Here is an 18,704-nt window from a genome sequence, read left to right as displayed (position 1 = left end):
CCTCCTGGGGTTTCTTTTTTTCAAAATTGTAATTGCAGTGCAGTTAACATACAGTGTTATGTTAGCTTCAGGTGTAGAATATGGTTATTCTTCACTTCCATACATCACCCTGTGCTCATCACAAGTGCACCCTTCACCTGTTTCATTCATCCCCCACCCCCCTCCCCTTGGGGGACCACCAGTGTGTCAGTGTATTCTCTGTAGTCAAGAGTCTATTTCTTGGTTTGTCTCTTTTGTTTTTCCTTTTGCTCATTTGTTTAGTTTCTTAAATCCCACATATGAGTGACATGATACAGTATCTGTCTTTCTCTGACTGATTTCACTTAGCATAACTTTCTAGCTCCATCCATGTCCAGAGGGTCCCAGCCCTTCTGTTGTGAATTTCTTAAGTCCCCTCTAACCACTGGCCTCCCAGCCTCCCTTTCTTGTCCTTTAAAACTGCCCTTGGATGGAACTGGAGAGTGTGATGCTAAGTGAAATAAGCCATACAGAGAAAGACAGATACCATATGGTTTCACTCTTATGTGGATCCTGAGAAACTTAACAGAAACCCATGGGGGAGGGGAAGGAAAAAAAAAAAAAAAGAGGTTAGAGTGGGAGAGAGCCAAAGCATAAGAGACTCTTAAAAACTGAGAACAAACTGAGGGTTGATGGGGCGTGGGAGGGAGGGGTGGGTGGGGGATGGGTATTGAGGAGGGCACCTTTTGGGATGAGCACTGGGTGTTGTATGGAAACCAATTTGACAATAAATTTCATATATTGGAAAAAAAAAAAAGAGTATCATAGCTAACCAAATACTGTTTTATGGATAGAAGCGCTAAGCAGGCCTTCTCAAATAGGAGAGAACTTGAGCAGTACATCACCAACTAACTTCTGTTAAGGAAAAAAACAAACTACATGTTGAAATTTAATTGTTGAAATAATTCAACAAATCATGTAATGAGTTCTTACAGAGAACTCAGAGTGGCAGAAACCTTTATCCAGAAGATTATTAGTGACTCTGCTTAAATCTAGAACTTCTGTAAGAAAACGTGTGCAACAAGTGATAGCCATAAATCACGTACGTTCTGTTTCCAAAAATAAGGAAGTTATCAGAGCAGAAGTGAGAACTTGGAGATTTCCAAGTCTTTTAATCTGTGGATCAGGTAATGTCTAAAATTAAAATACATAACTGAAAAGTAATAATTGGAACCAGCAACAACAAACTTGTGAGCACAAGAACAGGTTAAAATGAAAATAATATAGTATTAAGGTATAAATTATTTGTACTGTATTTTCTAAAGTTTTTGCAATAAGCTTGTGAGACTTTCACGATTGGAATAAAAACAAAAAAGATTTAAAAAAAAATTAAAAAAAATAAAACTGCCCTTGGACCTGCTTTATTTATCAGAACTTCAGGACTGCCTGCTGGTCCTTAATGAATTCTTACAAGTAGTTCACAGAAACTCTCTGAGGCTTTTTTAGTCTCCGAGATGGAGACATGAATGCAGGGAGCAGCTGTTGAAAGGCTCACACAGATGGAGGACGGAAGGGAGGAGCTCGCGAGCCTCTGTCGGGGAGACAGCCTCTCTGTGCCCCAGGAACTTTATCTTTAAACATTTGTTCTAGTCCTCAGCTTGTTCATTCTCTGGTTCACGCAGTTATTCAGAGACCGTTCAGGCTGCAGAAAGGAGGGCTCAAGTTATTCATGCCATGTGGAAAAGCCTCTGCATCCCCACTGTTGCCGTGGCGGCTTCTGGCCTGGACACTTACTCTTGTGCCTCAACGTTGTGTCCACCACAGAAAGGTGACTAATCAGATTAGATTATGTCCCTTTCTCATTTCAGCCCAATGGTTCTCACTTGTTAACGTGCATCAGAATCACCTGCGGGCTTGTTAAAACACAGAGAGGTGGACCTCACCTGCAGGACTCTGACCCCGTGTGTCCCATGCACTCTCGGAGCATTTCTAATGAGTTTCCAGATAATTCTGCTTACGCTGCTGGGCCAGCTATTAAACTGTGAAATCCTTGCTTTACACCATTTAATGGCTTCGTGTGATAGAGTAAAATCTGAACTTTGCCTGTGATCTGGGCTCTGCTTACCTCTCTGACTCCATCTTCTTCCACTCCCCCTTGTCACTCCCCGCCCTCCCTGCCAGGCGTCTGTGGGCTTCTCAACTCCTACTTAGCCTCAGGACCTTTGCACATACCATCCCACTTTCCTGAAATGGCCTGTCCCCAGATGGGTGCGTGGATTACTTTTTTTTTTTCTTTTTTAATGTTTAGGTCTCTTTTTAAACATCGTTATCTTCAGAAAAACACGCCATGGCCACCCAATCTAGAGAAGCCCTCCATCCCCCCCTTACATCTCCAACCCATATATTTTGTATTCTATTCCTCTCTGGTATTCCTTTTCATAGAATTTATAATAGCCGATGTTATCTTGTTTATTTATCTAAATTACTTTCTTTTCTATTAATCCCATGCCTCTATAATTTCTTGGTACATAGGAGGGACTAACATGTTTTTGGGGGGTCATTGGGAAGTGTGAATAAATGAAAAAGTTGCTCTCTGGAGGTATATACATAGAAGTATGTGTCTAGTGGATAAAAGAGTAGATTATGCTTGGAAGGGGGCTTAAAATGAGGGGTAGAAATAATCTCCAGGGTTGATTACAGTTGTAGTTTCCAAGAGCCTTTCCTGCATAGCATAAATTTTACTGATTTATTTTCTTAGTTTCTCCTTTATGCTTAATGTTCTACCACTGTGTGTCAGTCTTACTTTGTCGTAAGTTTCTTATTTTTAAATTTTTTTATATAAACTCTGCACAAGCACACTCACCTGTCCATACAGCACAGTCTTCTTCCCTCAATATGAGGAAAAGGGGCACTGAGTGTACATCTTTGTGTTAGTCTTTCTGTAACTCCAGCTTCTAGGGGCTGGACTCACTTCTTGGACAGTGTGGTGGAAGGAACAATCAGAGCCAGAGGGGGTAAGTAGGGGATAGGCCGGCATCACTGTCAGAATTGAAAGGCACCCCAGATTGAGGAAAGTCTGCTTTATGATGACTTTCTCCCTCTGATGTCATTGTTGCCATTATGTTGTGTCCCTCCTGGTCTCTGAGCAGAGGGATGAGAAAATGCTTTAGGAGGAGACCTACCACATACCAGGTTTACTAGATTTAAAGTCTGATTCTGCCTTTGAATGCTTTAGGGCACATTATGTAACAAAAACGGGCCTCAGTTTTCTCATTTTTAAAGTGGTAATAACATACTGATGTCCAGAGTGCCACCCCCAGCCTCTCTCCTCACGTTTGTGCTTCATGACTCCCCCTGGTCTGTAACTTCACCAAAGTGGATTACCATGACAGTGCTGACAAGGCAGAGATTTCTTTTTTTTTATTTTTTTAAATTTACACTCAAATTAGTTAGCATATAGTGCAACAATGATTTCAGGAGTAGATTCCTTAGTGCCCCTTACCCATTTAGCCCATCCCCCCTCCCACAACCCCTCCAGTAACCCTGTTTTTCCTCCATATTTATGAGTCTCTTCTGTTTTGTCCCCTTCCCTGGTTTTATATTATTTTTGTTTCCCTTTCCTTATATTCATCTGTTTTGTCTCTTAAAGTCTTCATATGAGTGAAACCGTATGATTTTTGTCTTTCTCTGACTAATTTCACTTAGCATAATACCCTCCAGTTCCATCCACTTAGTTGAAAATGGCAAGATTTATGCTTTTTGATTTCTGAGTACTACTCCATTGTGTATATATACCACATCTTCTTTATCCATTCACCCATCAATGGACATTTGGGCTCTTTCCATACTTTGGCTATTGTTAATAGTGCTGCTATAAACATGGGGGGTGCATATGTCCTTTCGAAACAGCACACCTCTATCCTGTGGATAAATGCCTAGTAGTGCAACTGCTGGGTCATAGGGTAGTTCTATTTTTAGTTTTTTGAGGAACCTCCATACTGTCTTCCAGAGTGGCTGCACCAGCTTCCATTCCCATCAACAATGCAAAAGAGATCCCATTTCTCCACATCCTCGCCAACATGTTTTTGCCTGAGTTGTTAGTGTTAGCCATTCTGACAGGTGTGAGGTGGTATCTGAGTGTGGTTTTGATTTGTATTTCCCTGATGATGAGTGATGTTGAGCGTTTTTTCATGTGTCAATTGGCTATCTGGATGTTTTCTTTGGAGAAGTGTCCATTCATGTCTTTTGCCCATTTGTTCTCTGGAATATTTGTTTTTTTGGCTGTTGAGTTTGATAAGTTCTTTATAGATTTTGGATACTAACCCTTTATCTGATATGTCATTTGCAAATATCATCTCCCATTCTGTCGGTTGCCTTTTAGTTTTGCTGATTGTTTCCTTCGCTGTGTTGTAGACTTTTATTTTGATGAGGTCCCAGTAGTTCATTTTTGCATTTGTTTCCCTTGCCTCCAGAGATGTGTTGAGTAAGAAGTTGCATGGGCAAGATCAGAGAGGATTTTGCTTGCTTTCTCCTCGAGGATTTTGATGGCTTCCTGTCTTACATTTAGGTCTTTCATCCATTTTGAGTTTATTTTTGTGTATGTTGTAAGAAAGTGATCAGGTTCATTCTTCTGCATGTTGCTATCCACTTTTCCCAGCACCACTTGCTGAAGAGACTATCTTTATTCCATTGGATATTCTTTCCTGCTTTGTCAAAGATTAGTTGGCCATACGTTTTTGGTTCAATTTGGGTTCACTATTCTGTTCCATTGATCTGAGTGTCTGTTCTTATGCCAGTACCATACTATCTTGGTGATTACAGCTTTGCAGTATAGCTTGATGTCTGGGATTGTGATGCCTCCTGCTTTGGTTTTGTTTTTTAAGATTGCTTTGGCTCTTCCGGGTCTTTTCTGGTTCCATACAAATTTTAGGATTATTTGTTCTAGCTCTATGAAGAATGCTGGTGTTACTTTGATAGGGATTGCATTGAATATGTAGATTGTTTTGGATAGTACCAACATTTTTTTTCTGTGATAAACTATTTTTCTACCTCAGTTGCTTAAAGGGGGAGAAAAATAAAACATCATTAGGGAGAAGCACAGATAAACTATTTACAGAGATGAAGAAAATTCACAATGGCTGTAACGTCTGCAAGGCAAGAATACTAGGACAAGTTCACCAAAGCAAAGCAATTCATAGCAAAACAAAATACAGGGTGGGGGAGGGGGAGTCATACAGATATGCTTAAAAAAAATAGCACTCATGAAAAAGCCTGCAGGAAAATCAAAGGAGGCTAACCAATTATTACATCAAGCATCTTTAATGAGATGAGCAAAACTACACAGGTTGGTTCTCAAGGACAGTGACATTCAAACAGATGGATCTGCTCACATAAAAAAATATCCAGTGGAAACATGTGGGTCATTTCTCACAAACTATGCGCATAAACAAAGGGACGACTCTTGAAGGTCCTGCTGTGCTGTACTTCAATCTAAGAGAGTGGGGGTATTTTATTTCAAGTGCAGAAATGGAGGGGATCAGAATCATGGGAAAAGCAAGCCCTTCCGGGGAGGTGACCATCAGGGGTGCCAATCAGATCAGAAGAGACCCTCTGTTCTGTCCCCTCCTATGTCAGTGGGCCAAGGGGCCGTGATGCCAACAGGGAATTTAAGGCCAGGGTGGGCAGGGAGGTGAGAATGGGGGTTCTGGGGAAGGAGGGGCCCGGCATGGATCTGTGCCCACAGTGCCCGAGACACAGCAGTGCCCAGGTGACTCCGCTGTCCCTTCTCAAAGACAGATGTACATAAGTTATTGGCAATAGCCACGGATGGACTGGCCCCCAAAGACAAAAACAACCAGATAATGCTGGTTTTTGAGATACAGTTTTTCTTCCAGATTCAGTTCAATTAGTATTTACAGGAATAGGGTGTGTGTGTGTGTGTGTGTGTGTGTGTGTGTGTGTGTGTGTGTGTTCACTTTTGGTAATGTCCACTACAGGACATAGGTGCTCCAAGTCACATATCCTCAACCCCCGTGAGCCATCAGCACTAAAAGCCCACCCCATGGAATACCCCAAGAAGCTTATTTGGTCAATATTCAAAGTAATTTTATGCCTGTTTCCTGGACTCCCCTGAGGAGGCTCTACAAAGTTTGTAAGAAGTTTCCCTCTGGTCCTGTTACATTCCAGGTGAGGGTGGGAGGTTGGGGTAAGTAGGAAGAATGTTCACGCTGGGTACAAGAAGCAAAATGCCAGGAGACTGCACAAGAAAAAAAAATTTCTTTTTAAACTGACTGAAGCAATGAGGACATGAGTCTTTTCTGAGAATTAAAAAAGAGTAAAAAAACATTGGTTCAAATGGGCAGCTAGGACACTCTCAGCAGGCATGGACAGTGGCGGGGCTGGCCCCGACCGGGACTGTGTCCTCTGTCTAGTAATGGTAGCAAACCCCACTTTGTTATGCCTCTCTTAAGATCTAGTTGATAAAAATTATGTGAAATTTATGTGAATCTTGTGAAATCGGCAAATAGTCTGGGAACTGATAGTCATAGCTAGGAGCAAATACAGGGTAGCCACAGCCATAGATAGTCACAAAGTTGGGGTAGCCTAGCATTCCCATGCCAAGCATGAATGCGTCCATGGTGTAAGGCAGTCCCTGGGCCTGGCCTCTTGTCCCCGGTGGGAACATAACTTCCCTAGGCTGAGCTTTCTTACTTTCCACCATTTTATTATTGATTTCATGGAAATGAATCCCACAGACTTTTTCCACATCTTCATTCTCAAACGTAACAAAGCCAAACCCTCTGAGCCTTTTGGTCATCTTATCAAACATCAGCATTGCATCCTCCATCTTGCCAAACTGCTCAAAGTACTGTTTTACGTCCTCCACCACCATGTTCGCAGATAATCCGCCTACGAATATCTTCTTTGTTCTTGTGACCATCTTGGGTTGTGCCCCACGAGGAAATGCAACTTTGGGGTCGATCATCTTGGAATCGAACTCATGGTGGGGCTGACTTAATACTTCATCTACACTTGCTGGGTCTGCGAACGTGACGAAACCGGACTCGGGAGCATTTCCTAGTGGGATCTCTAATGACCATACGTTCTCTAATTTCTCCAAATTTGCTAAAATAGTCTCTAAGGCTATCTGGTGACGTCTGCCAGCTCAGTCAATCGATAAACATGTCACCGGGGTCGTGCTGGGAGTTGTGGGCACTGCCGGAGGTGCCTTGGCTCCCATTTGCCTCCATAGTTGAGCCCCCCCCCCCCCCCCCCCACCCCCCACCCCCAAAAAACCGAGCCCCACAGGGATCGGAGCAGAGCCGCAGCTGGCTACCAGCGCGAGATCTCCCGCTCCCTCCTCCCCCTCCTCCTCCTCCTCCCTTCTTTGGGCTCCTCCCAATCTCTCAGCCAGTGGCGGAGCACAGGAAGCCACACACGTGGGCTCCACTGAGCTCAGCCTGGCTGCTCCACATACCCCCCCCCCATCCCCACCTCTCCCCCTCCTCCTCCTCACCCCCATCTGGGTAGTATCAACACTTTAACAATATTTGTTCTTCCTATCCAGGAGCATGGAATATTTTTCCATTTTTTTGTGTGTCTTCTTCAATTTCTTTCATAAGCTTTATACAGTTTTCAGTGTATAGATTTTTCACCTCTTTGGTTAGATTTATTCCTAGATATTTTATGCTTTTTGGTGCAACTGTAAATGGGATCAATTCCTTGATTTCTCTTTCTGTGCCTTCATTGTTGGTGAATAGGACTGCAACCGATTTCTGTGCATTGCTTTTATATCCTGAAACTTTGCTGAATTCATGAACCAATTCTCGCAGTTTTTTGGTGGAATCTTTTGGGTTTTCCATATAGAGTATCATGTCATCTGCGAAGAGTGAAAGTTTGTCCTCCTCCTGGCCGATTTGGATGCCTTTTATTTCTTTGTGTTGTCTGATTGCAGAGGCTAAGACTTCCAATACTATGTTGAATAACAGTGGCGAGAGTGGACATCCCTGTCTTGTTCCTGATCTTAGGGGGAAAGCTCTCAGTTTTTCCCCATCGAGGATGATATTAGCGTTGGGTCGTTCATATAAGGCTTTTATGATCTCCAGGTGTGCTCCTTCTAACCCTACTTTCTTGAGGGTTTTTAATCAAGAAAGGATGCTGTATTTTGACAAATACAAAATTTCTTTCTCTGCATCTATTGAGAGGATCATATGGTTTTTGTCCTTTCTTTTATTGATGTGATGAATCACGTTAATTATTTTGCGGATATTGAACCAGCCCTGCATCCCAGATATAAATCCCACTTGGGTGTGGTGAATAATTTTTTTAATGTATTGTTGGATCCGGTTGGCTACTAATCTTGTTGGGAATTTTTGCATCCATGTTCATCAGGGAAATTGGTCTATAGTTTTCCTTTTTTGTGGCATCCCTGTCTGGTTTTGGAATCAAAGTAATGTTGGCTTCATAGAAAGAGTTTGGAAGTTTTCCTTCCATTTCTAGTTTTTGGAACAGTTTCAAGAGAATAGGTGGTAAGTCTTCCTTAAATGTTGGGTAGAATGCCCCTGGAAAGCTATCTGGCCCTGGACTCTTGGTTTTTGGCAGATTTTTGATTACTAACTCAATTTCCTTACTGGTTATGGGTCTGTTCAAATTTTCTATTTCTTCCTGTTTCAGTTTTGATAGTGTATATGTTTCTAGGAATTTGTCCATTTCTTCCAGATTACCCATTTTATTGGCATATAATTGCTCATAATATTCTCATATTATTGTTTTTATTTCTGTTGTGTTGGTTGTGATTTTGCCTCTTTCATTCGTGATTTTATTTGGGTCCTTTCCTTTTTCTTCTTGATCAAACTGGCTATTGGTTTATCAATTTTGTTAATTCTTTCAAAGAACCACCTTATGGTTTCATTGATCTGTTCTACTGGTTTTTTTTTTTTTTTTTTTTTTTTTTTTGGTTTTGAGAGCATTAATTTCTGCTCTAATCTTTATTATTTCCTGTCTTCTGCTGGTTTTGGGTTTAATTTGCTGTTCTTTTTCCAAGTCTTTAAGGTGTATGGTTAGGTTATGTATGTGAGATCTTTCTTCCTTCTTTAGGAAGGCGTGGATTGCTATATACTTTCCTCTTAAGACTGCCTTTGCTGCATCCCAGAAGTTTTGAGTTGTGGTGTTATCATTTTCATTGACTTCTGTACACTTTTTAATTTCCTCTTTAACTGCTTGGTTAGCCCATTCATTCCTTAGTAGGATGTTCTTCAGTCTCCAAGTATTTGTTACCTTTCCAAATTTTTTCTTGTGGTTGATTTCGAGCTTCATAGCGTTGTGATCTGAAAATATGCATGGTATGATCTCAATCTTTCTGTACTTACTTAGGGCTGATTTGTGTCTCGGTATATGGTCTATTCTGGAGAACGTTCCATGTGCACTGGAGAAGAATGTATATTCTGCTGCTTTAGGATGAATTGTTCTGATATATCTGTTAAGTCCATCTGGTCCAGTGTGTCATTCAAAGCCATTGTTTTCTTGTTGATTTTTTGATTAGATGATCTGTCCATTGCTGTGAGTGGGGTGTTGAAGTCTCCTACTATGATGGTATTACTATTGATGAGTTTCTTTATGTTTGTGATTAATTGATTTATATATTTGGGTGCTATCACATTTGGAACATGAATGTTTACAATTGTTAGGTCTTCTTGGTGGATAGACCCCTTGATTATGATATAATGCCCTTCTGCATCTCTTGATACAGTCTTTATTTTAAAGTCTAGATTGTCTGATATAAGTATGGCTACTCCAGATTTCTTTTGTTGACCATTAGCATGATAGATGGTTCTCCATCCCCTTATTTTCAATCGGAAGGTGTCTTTAGGTCTAAAGTGGGTCTCTTGTGAACAGCATATAGATGGATCTTGTTTTCTTATCCATTCTGTTACCCTATGTCTTTTGATTGGAGCATTGAGTCCATTGATGTTTAGGGTGAGCACTGAAAGATATGAATTTATTGCCATTATGACGCTTGTAAAGTTGGAGTTTCTGGTGGTATTCTCTGGTCTTTTCTAATCTTTATTGCTTTTAATATATATATATATATATATATATATATATATATATATATATACATATATATATATAATTTTTTTTAATCTTCTCTCCCCTCACAGAGTCCCCCTTAAAATTTCTTTTAGGACTGGTTTACTGGCCACAAAATCCTTTAATTTTTGTTTGGGAAACTTTTTATCTCTCCTTCTATTTTGAATGACATCCTTGCTGGATAAAGAATTCTTGACTGCATATTTTTTCTGATTCAGCACACTGAATATATTCTGCCCCTCCTTTCTGGCCTGCCAAGTTTCTGTGGATAGTTCTGCTGCAAACCTGATCTGTCTTTCCTTGTAGGTTAGGGACTGTTTTTCCCTTGCTGCTTTCATGATTCTCTCCTTGTCTGAGTATTTTGTGAATTTGACTATGATATGCCTTGTCGATGGTCAGTTTTTGTTGAATCTAATGTGGTCCTCTGTGATTCCTGGATTTTGATATCTGTGTCTTTCCCCAGGTTAGCAAAGTTTTCTGCTATGATTTGCTCACAGAACCCTTCTACCCCTATCTCTCTCTCTTCGTCTCTTCGTCTTCTGGGACCCCAATGATTCTGATGTTCCTTTTTAATGACTCACTGATTTCTCTAATTCTTAAATCATGCTTTTTTGACTTATTCTCCCTCTTTTTTTCTGCTTCATTATTCTCTATAAGTTTGCCCTCTATATCATTGATTCTCTGTTCTGCCTCATTCATCCTTACCGCCACGGCATCCATCCGTGATTTCAGCCCAGTTTTAGCATTTTTAATATCATTCTTGCTATTTTTTACTTCTTTTATCTCTGCAGAAAGGGATTCTAATCTATTTTTTACTCCAGCTAGTATTCTTATTATCGTGATTCTAAATTCTGGCTCAGACATCTTGCTTGTATGTGTGTTGGTCAAATCCCTGGCTGTCGTTTCTTCGTGTTATTTCTTTTGGGGAAATTCCTTCATTTTGTTATTTTGAAGGGAGAAAAGGAATTAATGAGGTAGAAACATTAAAAGTTTAAAAATAAATTAAAAAATATTAAAATTAAAAAAATTTAACACACACACACACACAAATTGAATAAATGATGCAAGATCCTAGGTGTGTTTTGGTCTGTGTGTTGAAAGTGGTTTGACAGATTAGATTTAAAAAAGGGGTGGAAAAAGAAAAAAAAAGGAAATTTTTTGAGAATTTGAAAAAATGAATACACTGAAGTGGACTAAAATAAGATGATGGAGGTACACTAGAATTTGAAAAAATATACACAGAAGTAAAGAATATAGTAGAAAAAAACTAAAGAAAAATATTTTTATTAAAAATTAAAAATAAATGTAAAATTTTTCATTTTCTGTTTAAGAAAAAAGAAGAGAAAATAAAAAGAGGAAAAAGATAAAGAAAAAAAGGAAAAAAGAAATCATGAAAATTTGAAAAAATACACTGTATTAGACTAAAATAAAATTATGGAAATAAAATAGAATTAGAAAAAAATTTACATAAAAGCAAAAAATATAGTAATGAAAATTAAATAAGAATATTTTAATAGAAATTGAAAATAAAAATGAAGTATTCCTCTTTGTCCATTCAAGAAAAAGAAAAGAATTGAAAAAGAGAAAAAAAGAAAAAGAAAGAAAAAAAAGGAAATTGTTTAAAATTTTTAAAAGGTGAATACACTGAATTAAACTAAAATAAAATTATGGAAGTAAAGTAGAATTTGAAAAAATTTACACAAAAGTAAAAAATATAATAAAAATTAAAGATACTTTTAATAAAAATTGAAAGTAAAAATGAATTATTTCTCTTTCTCTATTCAAGAAAAAGTAAAGGATTGTAAAAGAGAAAAAGGAAAAAGAAATAAAATTGAATAGATGAACCTGCTAACAGATTGAAGTAGGACTGAAATTGCTTCATTTTCTCCTAAAAGTCAGTCTATGTAAGTCTTTATAGTCCATAAATTAAGCTAGCGGTGAGACTTGTTTCTTGAAGAGCAAGGTTGGCCCAGTTGGACAGGGCTCAGTGTAATGGCTCAGTTCTCTGCTAGATGGTGTTGCTAGCCTACTGAGGTGGATTGTTGTGGAGCTTGTAGGTGGGCATGCGCAGAAGCAGTGAAAATGGTGCTACCCAGCTACCCAGTCTGTTCTCCAGGATCAGCAGTTGTGCACGCATCCTCTGTCTTCAGCTTTTGCCCACTCCCTGCTTTTTCACTCTCTGTACCAGACCCCAGGCAGTACCTCTCTCCCAAGTTTTGTCTCAGATGTGGCTGTTTTCTCTGGCCTCTTATTTCTGAAGGACTGCATCTTTGACCCATTCCAGCCCTCTGTGGGAGGGTCTCACTGAGCAATGGCCGAATGAATAGTGGCCAAATATCGGCAACACCCAGAAACGCCCGCTGAACCCTATTGTTGCCTGTGCCCCAAGACTGCGGCCAGCTGCCACCTGGCCCCAGAAAATGTTTGGGAGATAGTGTAGCAGCAGTGTTTCAGGGATGACGGAAAATCACAACACACATCTGGCATCAGGCTTTACCCTTAATGACCTTGCCCCAGCACCAGCGAATGTGGCCACCTTCTGGGGTCTGTTGGGACCAGGTGGCTTCAACAGTCTCTACCAAATGTTCTTCCAGCAGTGGAACCGCTTTTCCCCAAGTGGCCCAAGAACCTCCTGGACCCCACTCTGTTCCTGGGGATTCGCCCTTCCCACCAGAGCACTGCCAGGTATCGAGGTGCAGAGCTGCAGCCTTTGTGCTCCCCTTGTTTACAGTCTTAATGGAATTTAAACACTCTCCTTTCTCCTTTCTCCCTGTTTAGTTTAGTCCCTGCGACTGTTTCCAATTTTCCACTTTCTCTCCAGCTAATTTTGGGGAGGGGTACTTTTCCTGTATTCTCCCCCTTCCCCAGTTTCCATCCTCTCTCTGTCCACAAAAGTGGTTTCCTACCTTTCAGGGCTTCTCGCTCCCCAAGTTCAGCTCTCCGCACCACATACCTGCTGAATTCTGTGGTTCAGGTTGTGCAGATTGTTGTGTTAATCCTCCAATCAGTTTTCTAGTTGTGTAGGATGGTTTAGTGTTGGTCTGGCTGTATTTCATGGACAGGAGACACACAAAAAACTTCCATGCTGTTCCGCCATCTTGGCTCTTCCCCTGAATATAGATTTTCTAACTATAAAGAGACATGGTTCTTTTTACCAGGTCACATTTTTTTGTTTCTAAAAATACCAATTTTAGCACATCTCCTGTTTAAAAGAACCATCTCTGTTTCTTTCTTAGTAAAGAAAAGATAAGGAAAGGAAAGAAGACAACTTGGTGTGTGTGTGTGTGTGTGTTTGTGTGTGCATGTATTGCCATAAACTACTGTATGTGTGTATATGTATATATATATATATATACACATATATGCATACTGTATTATATACATATAGTACCCTCATATACATACATACATGTATACATACATACATATATACACATATATATGTACACATATTTACATACTGTATTATATACATATAGTACCCTCTTATGCATATACACACACACACACATATACATACATACATACATACATACATACATACATACATACATAACTTTGGCCAACTCCTTGAACTAAAAGACATTTTACAAATTACTTTGGCTAATGATGATTCTGGCTATAAATGTATTTTCTTATGAAGATAGAAAACAAATAAGGGTCTAGAGAACAAGGGTTTTGAACTGATAAAAATGGGAGTAACCTAACTTGTCCTTCTATTACAGCACATTTCATGGTGTGCTTCTGAATCGTCTCCAGGTCTTTCTCTCCACCTTGACTGTGGGTATCTAGTGGTTAGGTGCTATATTAGTCCTTTGTAACCACACCAATAAGGCAGGGGGCCTGGAAGGGTAGGTATTGTTTGAAAGAAGTATTGTTTGAAAGACAAAGGCTGAGGAACTGTTCCAGAGGAAGGAAAGCTAAAGATACAAGACAAATGCAGTGAATAATCCTGTATTGGATCCTGTGCTAGGAAGGAGCCATGAAGAACATTACTGGGCCAATAAACGGAATTGGAATATGGAGTGTGGATTAGATAATATTGTACCAAAGTTAAATTTCCTCATCTTCAAAACTGTACTGTGGTTTTGTAAGGGAACATCCTTGTTCGTAGGAAATATGCACTGATGTATTTAGGGAAGGACCTTTACCACTTAATTCTCAAATTGTGTGTGTGTGTGTGTGTGTGTGTGTGTGTGTGTGTGACAGAGAGAGAGAGAATGAGAATAAAACAGAAGGGATAAATTTCTAACAAATTGATGAATCTTTATAAAAGAAAATGGGAGTTTTTGGTACTATTGGTACTATTTGGTACTATTTCTACTATTCCTACTTTGGTACTATTTGCTACTATCCTCTAAGTTTGAAATTATATCAAAATCAAATAGTTCTAAAAGCTATTGAATAAAATGATAATTAAGATAGGTAAGCCCAAAAGGACTTTGTATTTCTACTTGGTGGTAGCCCCAATTAAGAAAAAAATCCAAACCTAAACTAAAACACATGAATAAGAGCTTGTAGTCTATTTTTATATTTAAGTGTGTTTTTCCCCCAACGTCACTCATGAAAGCACCAAATTTTATACATGTAATGAGTGTCCAGAGTAGAGCCCATCTATGAGGTGTATTTCCTCCAGTTCTGTGGTCTTGCTTATTAATCTGTTGCAGTGCTAAGGACCTTGAAGATGAAATTAGAATAGTGTCTGAACATAATCCCACTCCATTTATCTAATACTGCAGGGAACTGGTCTCAGAGCAGGTGATTCATGCCTCTAGTGATAGGAAGGGTGCCTGGGTGGCTCAGTTGGTTAAGTGACCAACTTCAGGTCAGGTCATGATGTTATAGTTCGGTTCATAGGTTCAAGCCCCACATTGGGCTCTGTGCTGACAGCTCAGAGCCTGGAGCCTGCTTCAGATACTGTGTCTCCCTCTCTCTCTGCCCCTTGCCCACTCGTGCTCTGTCTCGGTCTCAAAAATAAACATTGAAAAAACATAACAAATAAATACCCACGGTAAATGACTTTTCACAGTCTGTCATCAGTGATTAGATACTATTGCAATGTGCTATTAAAGTGTTTCTGTGTTTAGGTGCTTTCTGCCTCTGTCTACAGCAGCATGTACAGTTAGTTAAACAGAATCTTCACCTTAAGCAGGACATCATGCTAAGTAGCTGTTTAGTGTTTCAACTGAGCTAATAGTTTAGAGTGAACTATTTAAAGGTGATTAAAACCCCTGTGACAATTACCACACATAGTTAAAATGACCATGGCTCACTTGTTGCAATTCATAGTGGGTCAGAGCATCTGGCACATGCTTGATACTCATTTTCTTTCTTGTTGGACAGATGGAATACTTTTCAAGAACTATATCCATTTTTTAAAGTTTATTTTATTTTAGATACAGAGACAGAAACAGAGTATGAGTGGGGGAGGGGGAGAGAGAGGGAGACACAGAATCCAAAGCAGACTGACAAAGTTGTGCTGACAGCTCAGAGCCTGGCACGGGGCTCAAACTCACGAACTGTGAGACCATGACCTGAGCTGAAGTCAGATGCTTAATCGACTGAGCCACCCAGGTACCCTAAGAACCATATCCATTTTAAATGCATCTCTGTGTAATTCTTTAAAGCCCTAATTGTTGTATAGAAATAATGGGATTTAAGTGAATTATACTCAAATTTCAAACTTGTATAGGATCAGAAGCCAACATACAAGGCAGATAAATGTCATTTCATGTCTCCCTACGTATTCTTAACCACCACCCTCCAATCTGACGTCCACACATGCATTTTCATGCTGTGACATACTTGACAATCTTGATCCTTAGGGGGCACAATTTTTAATAAAATGGTCGGCTGAATCTAGTTACTGATGGGAGGCAGAAATTTAAGTAACAGCGGTATTCACAAACCGGTATGGCTGCTTCCACTTTAGTATGCAAGAAAAATAGGGATTTGGGGGATAGAGTATATCTTACCACAAACAGGCTTGCCTGCTCTTGGTTTCATTCTTGTCTTATTTATCTATGTATTTGGATCATTCTCATAAGTTAAACAGGGATGTTAGTAAGTTTCACTGTTGGCTCAGTTCTCCTGGCAACAGAATTGTAGTTTATTGGCTCACTGTTTTAAAAGAAGATCCCCCACTTTGCAAGGTTTGCACTTGCAACAAGGTGGCCATGGTCACAAAGCTTAAAAAAAAAAAAAAAAAAAAAAAAAAAAAAAAACAGTGTATCTCTTTGCCTTCTAGGGCACCAGGCCAACCATTTCATTGTCACTGGGATAGAAAAAGCAAACTCTGTTGACCATTGACATCCTTCTGGAAGCTAGAAAGGAAATAGCAATCAATATTCTGGCAAGTCCTGGGAATGGACTGAGGAGAGAAAAGCCATGGGGTTTTTTTGGTTTGTTTGTTTTTTTGTTTTTGTTTTTGTTTTTTCTTTCATTTATGACTTTCTCTACACCACACTAAATAAGTGCTTTGGAAAGAATGGTTTTTTTTTTTTTTAATTTACACCCAAATTAGTTAGCATATAGTGAAACAGTGATTTCAAGAGTAGATTCCTTAATGCCCCTTACCCATTTAGCCCATCCCCCCTCCCACAACCCCTCCAGTAAGCCTCAGTTTGTTCTACATATTTACGAGTCTCTTCTGTTTTGTCCCCTTCCCTGGTTTTATATTATGTTTGTTTCCTTTCCCTTGTGTTCATCTGTTTTGTCTCTTAAAGTCCTCATATGAGTGAAATCATATGATTTTTGTCTTTCTCTGACTGAGTAATTTCACATAGCATAATATGGTCCAGTTCCATCCATGTAGTTGCAAATGGCAAGATTTCAAGCTTTTTGATTGCCGAGTAATACTCCATCGTATATATATATACCACATCTTCTTTATCCATTGATCCATCAATGGACATTTGGGCTCTTTCCATACTTTGGCTATTGTGGATAGTGCTGCTATAAACATGGGGGTGCATGTGTCCCTTCAAAACAGCACACCTGTATCCCATAGATAAATGCCTAGTAGTGCAATTACTGGGTCGTAGGGTAGTTCTATTTTTAGTTTTTTGAGGAACCTCCATACTGTTTTCCAGAGTGGCTGCACAAGCTTGAATTCCCAGGCATCTTTTGTTGACTGAAAGTTCAAGATCTTACAGCTCTGTAATATCTTCTTCCTGTCAAGTACTAGATTTGGTTGACCTTTGGATAATGCTTTTTTGTTTGCTTTCAAATATTAACAAAGATTTCTCATAGAACCTTTAGTTTTCTTTAGGAGTTAAGGAGTAATAGGGCAGGGATAAACGTTTATAGGAAAATGAAGAGCTCTGAATACAGACATTTTTGTTTTATATCTCCTTTGGGTCAAGTGGCCCCTAAACTGACCTATTAAGCTATCTATAGGAAGAAATTAAGCCTTTGGTCTGTTTTCTTCCTTTTGTACCTTCTATGTCCCATTGTTTTTCTTCTATCCCCTCAAAAACAGGTAGTGTCCCCTTCTTTGTCCTCCTATGCTCTCTTGTGATAACCCCAGGGAGGGTCTGAGTGATAGGACATGAGTTGGATAGTAGGGCATGCTCACAAGGTACTGATGAGGTCAGACTAATTTGAGAAACGATTCTTGTTGGGACATTTTAAGAGACAAGAACAGGAGATGATTCTTAGGTTATGTCTCCAGGATCTGCCAGCGCATCTCAGAGGTAGATTGTGCTCAGCTTACTGTCTTCATTCCTCATCTGCCCCGAATTTAAAGATGGGGGTTTTCACTAAAATCCAGTCTTTGGCATTCTTTTGCATGAATTTGTTGTATGTGTCCTATTGTGATAATGACAAACTTGGCTTACTGGGTTTTGGTTGACAAAGTGCTTTTATTAGCAATTATTTTATTCCTCCTTAAATTCTCTTCGTTGGTCCCTCTGCTAAGTTGTGCATAAAAGAGGATCTAACACGTACCCATGTGGGCTCTCCCTGTTACCACCACCATCACTTTTGCTTTGGAATGGGAATAATTTAAGAACTTAAAGCCACAGACTTATTAGTATCCAGTCCATATTTTCTGCATTATCTACATTTCTATATTAATGAGCCCCCTCATGTTTCAGTTAAAATTTAAAGCAACCTAAATATTCATTTATTCATTCACACATCTACTGAACAAATATTTATTGTACACTGGGTACCTTGTGTAGGCTCTGATTTACTCAGCCAAGTATAATGGAATGCTATATAAGTTCATTATAGAGCATTCTGTTATCTTTTTCTCTTTGGGCTTCTGAAGCATTCTGTTTGGAGCCTTGGGTCAAAGACACTATAATGTAGAACATAATCTGCCCCGATTCCTTAGTGTATCTTCCTATTAAACTTAGGTGTGCCATATTACAACTTATAAGGCTTTAGTATCAGTAATCTGAAACCTTTCCATCCTCTTGGTAATGGCCCACACCTTAGATTATTGTGAAGAAATAATTCAAAACAAGAAGAAGAAACTTTATTTTTTTTTTTTTTAATTTTTTAACGTTTATTTATTTTTGAGACAGAGAGACAGAGCATGAACGGGGGAGGGTCAGAGAGAGAGGGAGACACAGAATCCGAAACAGGCTCCAGGCTCTGAGCGGTCAGCACAGAGCCTGACGCGGGGCTTGAACTCACGGACCGCGAGATCA

General features: G+C 39.5%; 1 protein-coding gene and 1 pseudogene across 1 annotated transcript in view; one reads left to right on the top strand and one right to left on the bottom strand.

The window, feature by feature from the left end:
• LOC122231355 (guanylate cyclase soluble subunit alpha-2-like) overlaps nt 1-18,704 on the top strand; it is a 33,550-nt gene that overhangs the window by 2,654 nt on the left and 12,192 nt on the right. The window lies entirely within an intron of this gene.
• LOC102971599 lies at nt 6,431-7,208 on the bottom strand (annotated as a pseudogene).

Source organism: Panthera tigris, chromosome D1, assembly GCF_018350195.1.
Source record: "Panthera tigris isolate Pti1 chromosome D1, P.tigris_Pti1_mat1.1, whole genome shotgun sequence".
Lineage (NCBI taxonomy): Eukaryota > Metazoa > Chordata > Mammalia > Carnivora > Felidae > Panthera > Panthera tigris.
The sequence above is the reverse complement of the archived record's forward strand: the minus strand, read 5'-3'. Positions and strand labels throughout refer to the sequence as shown.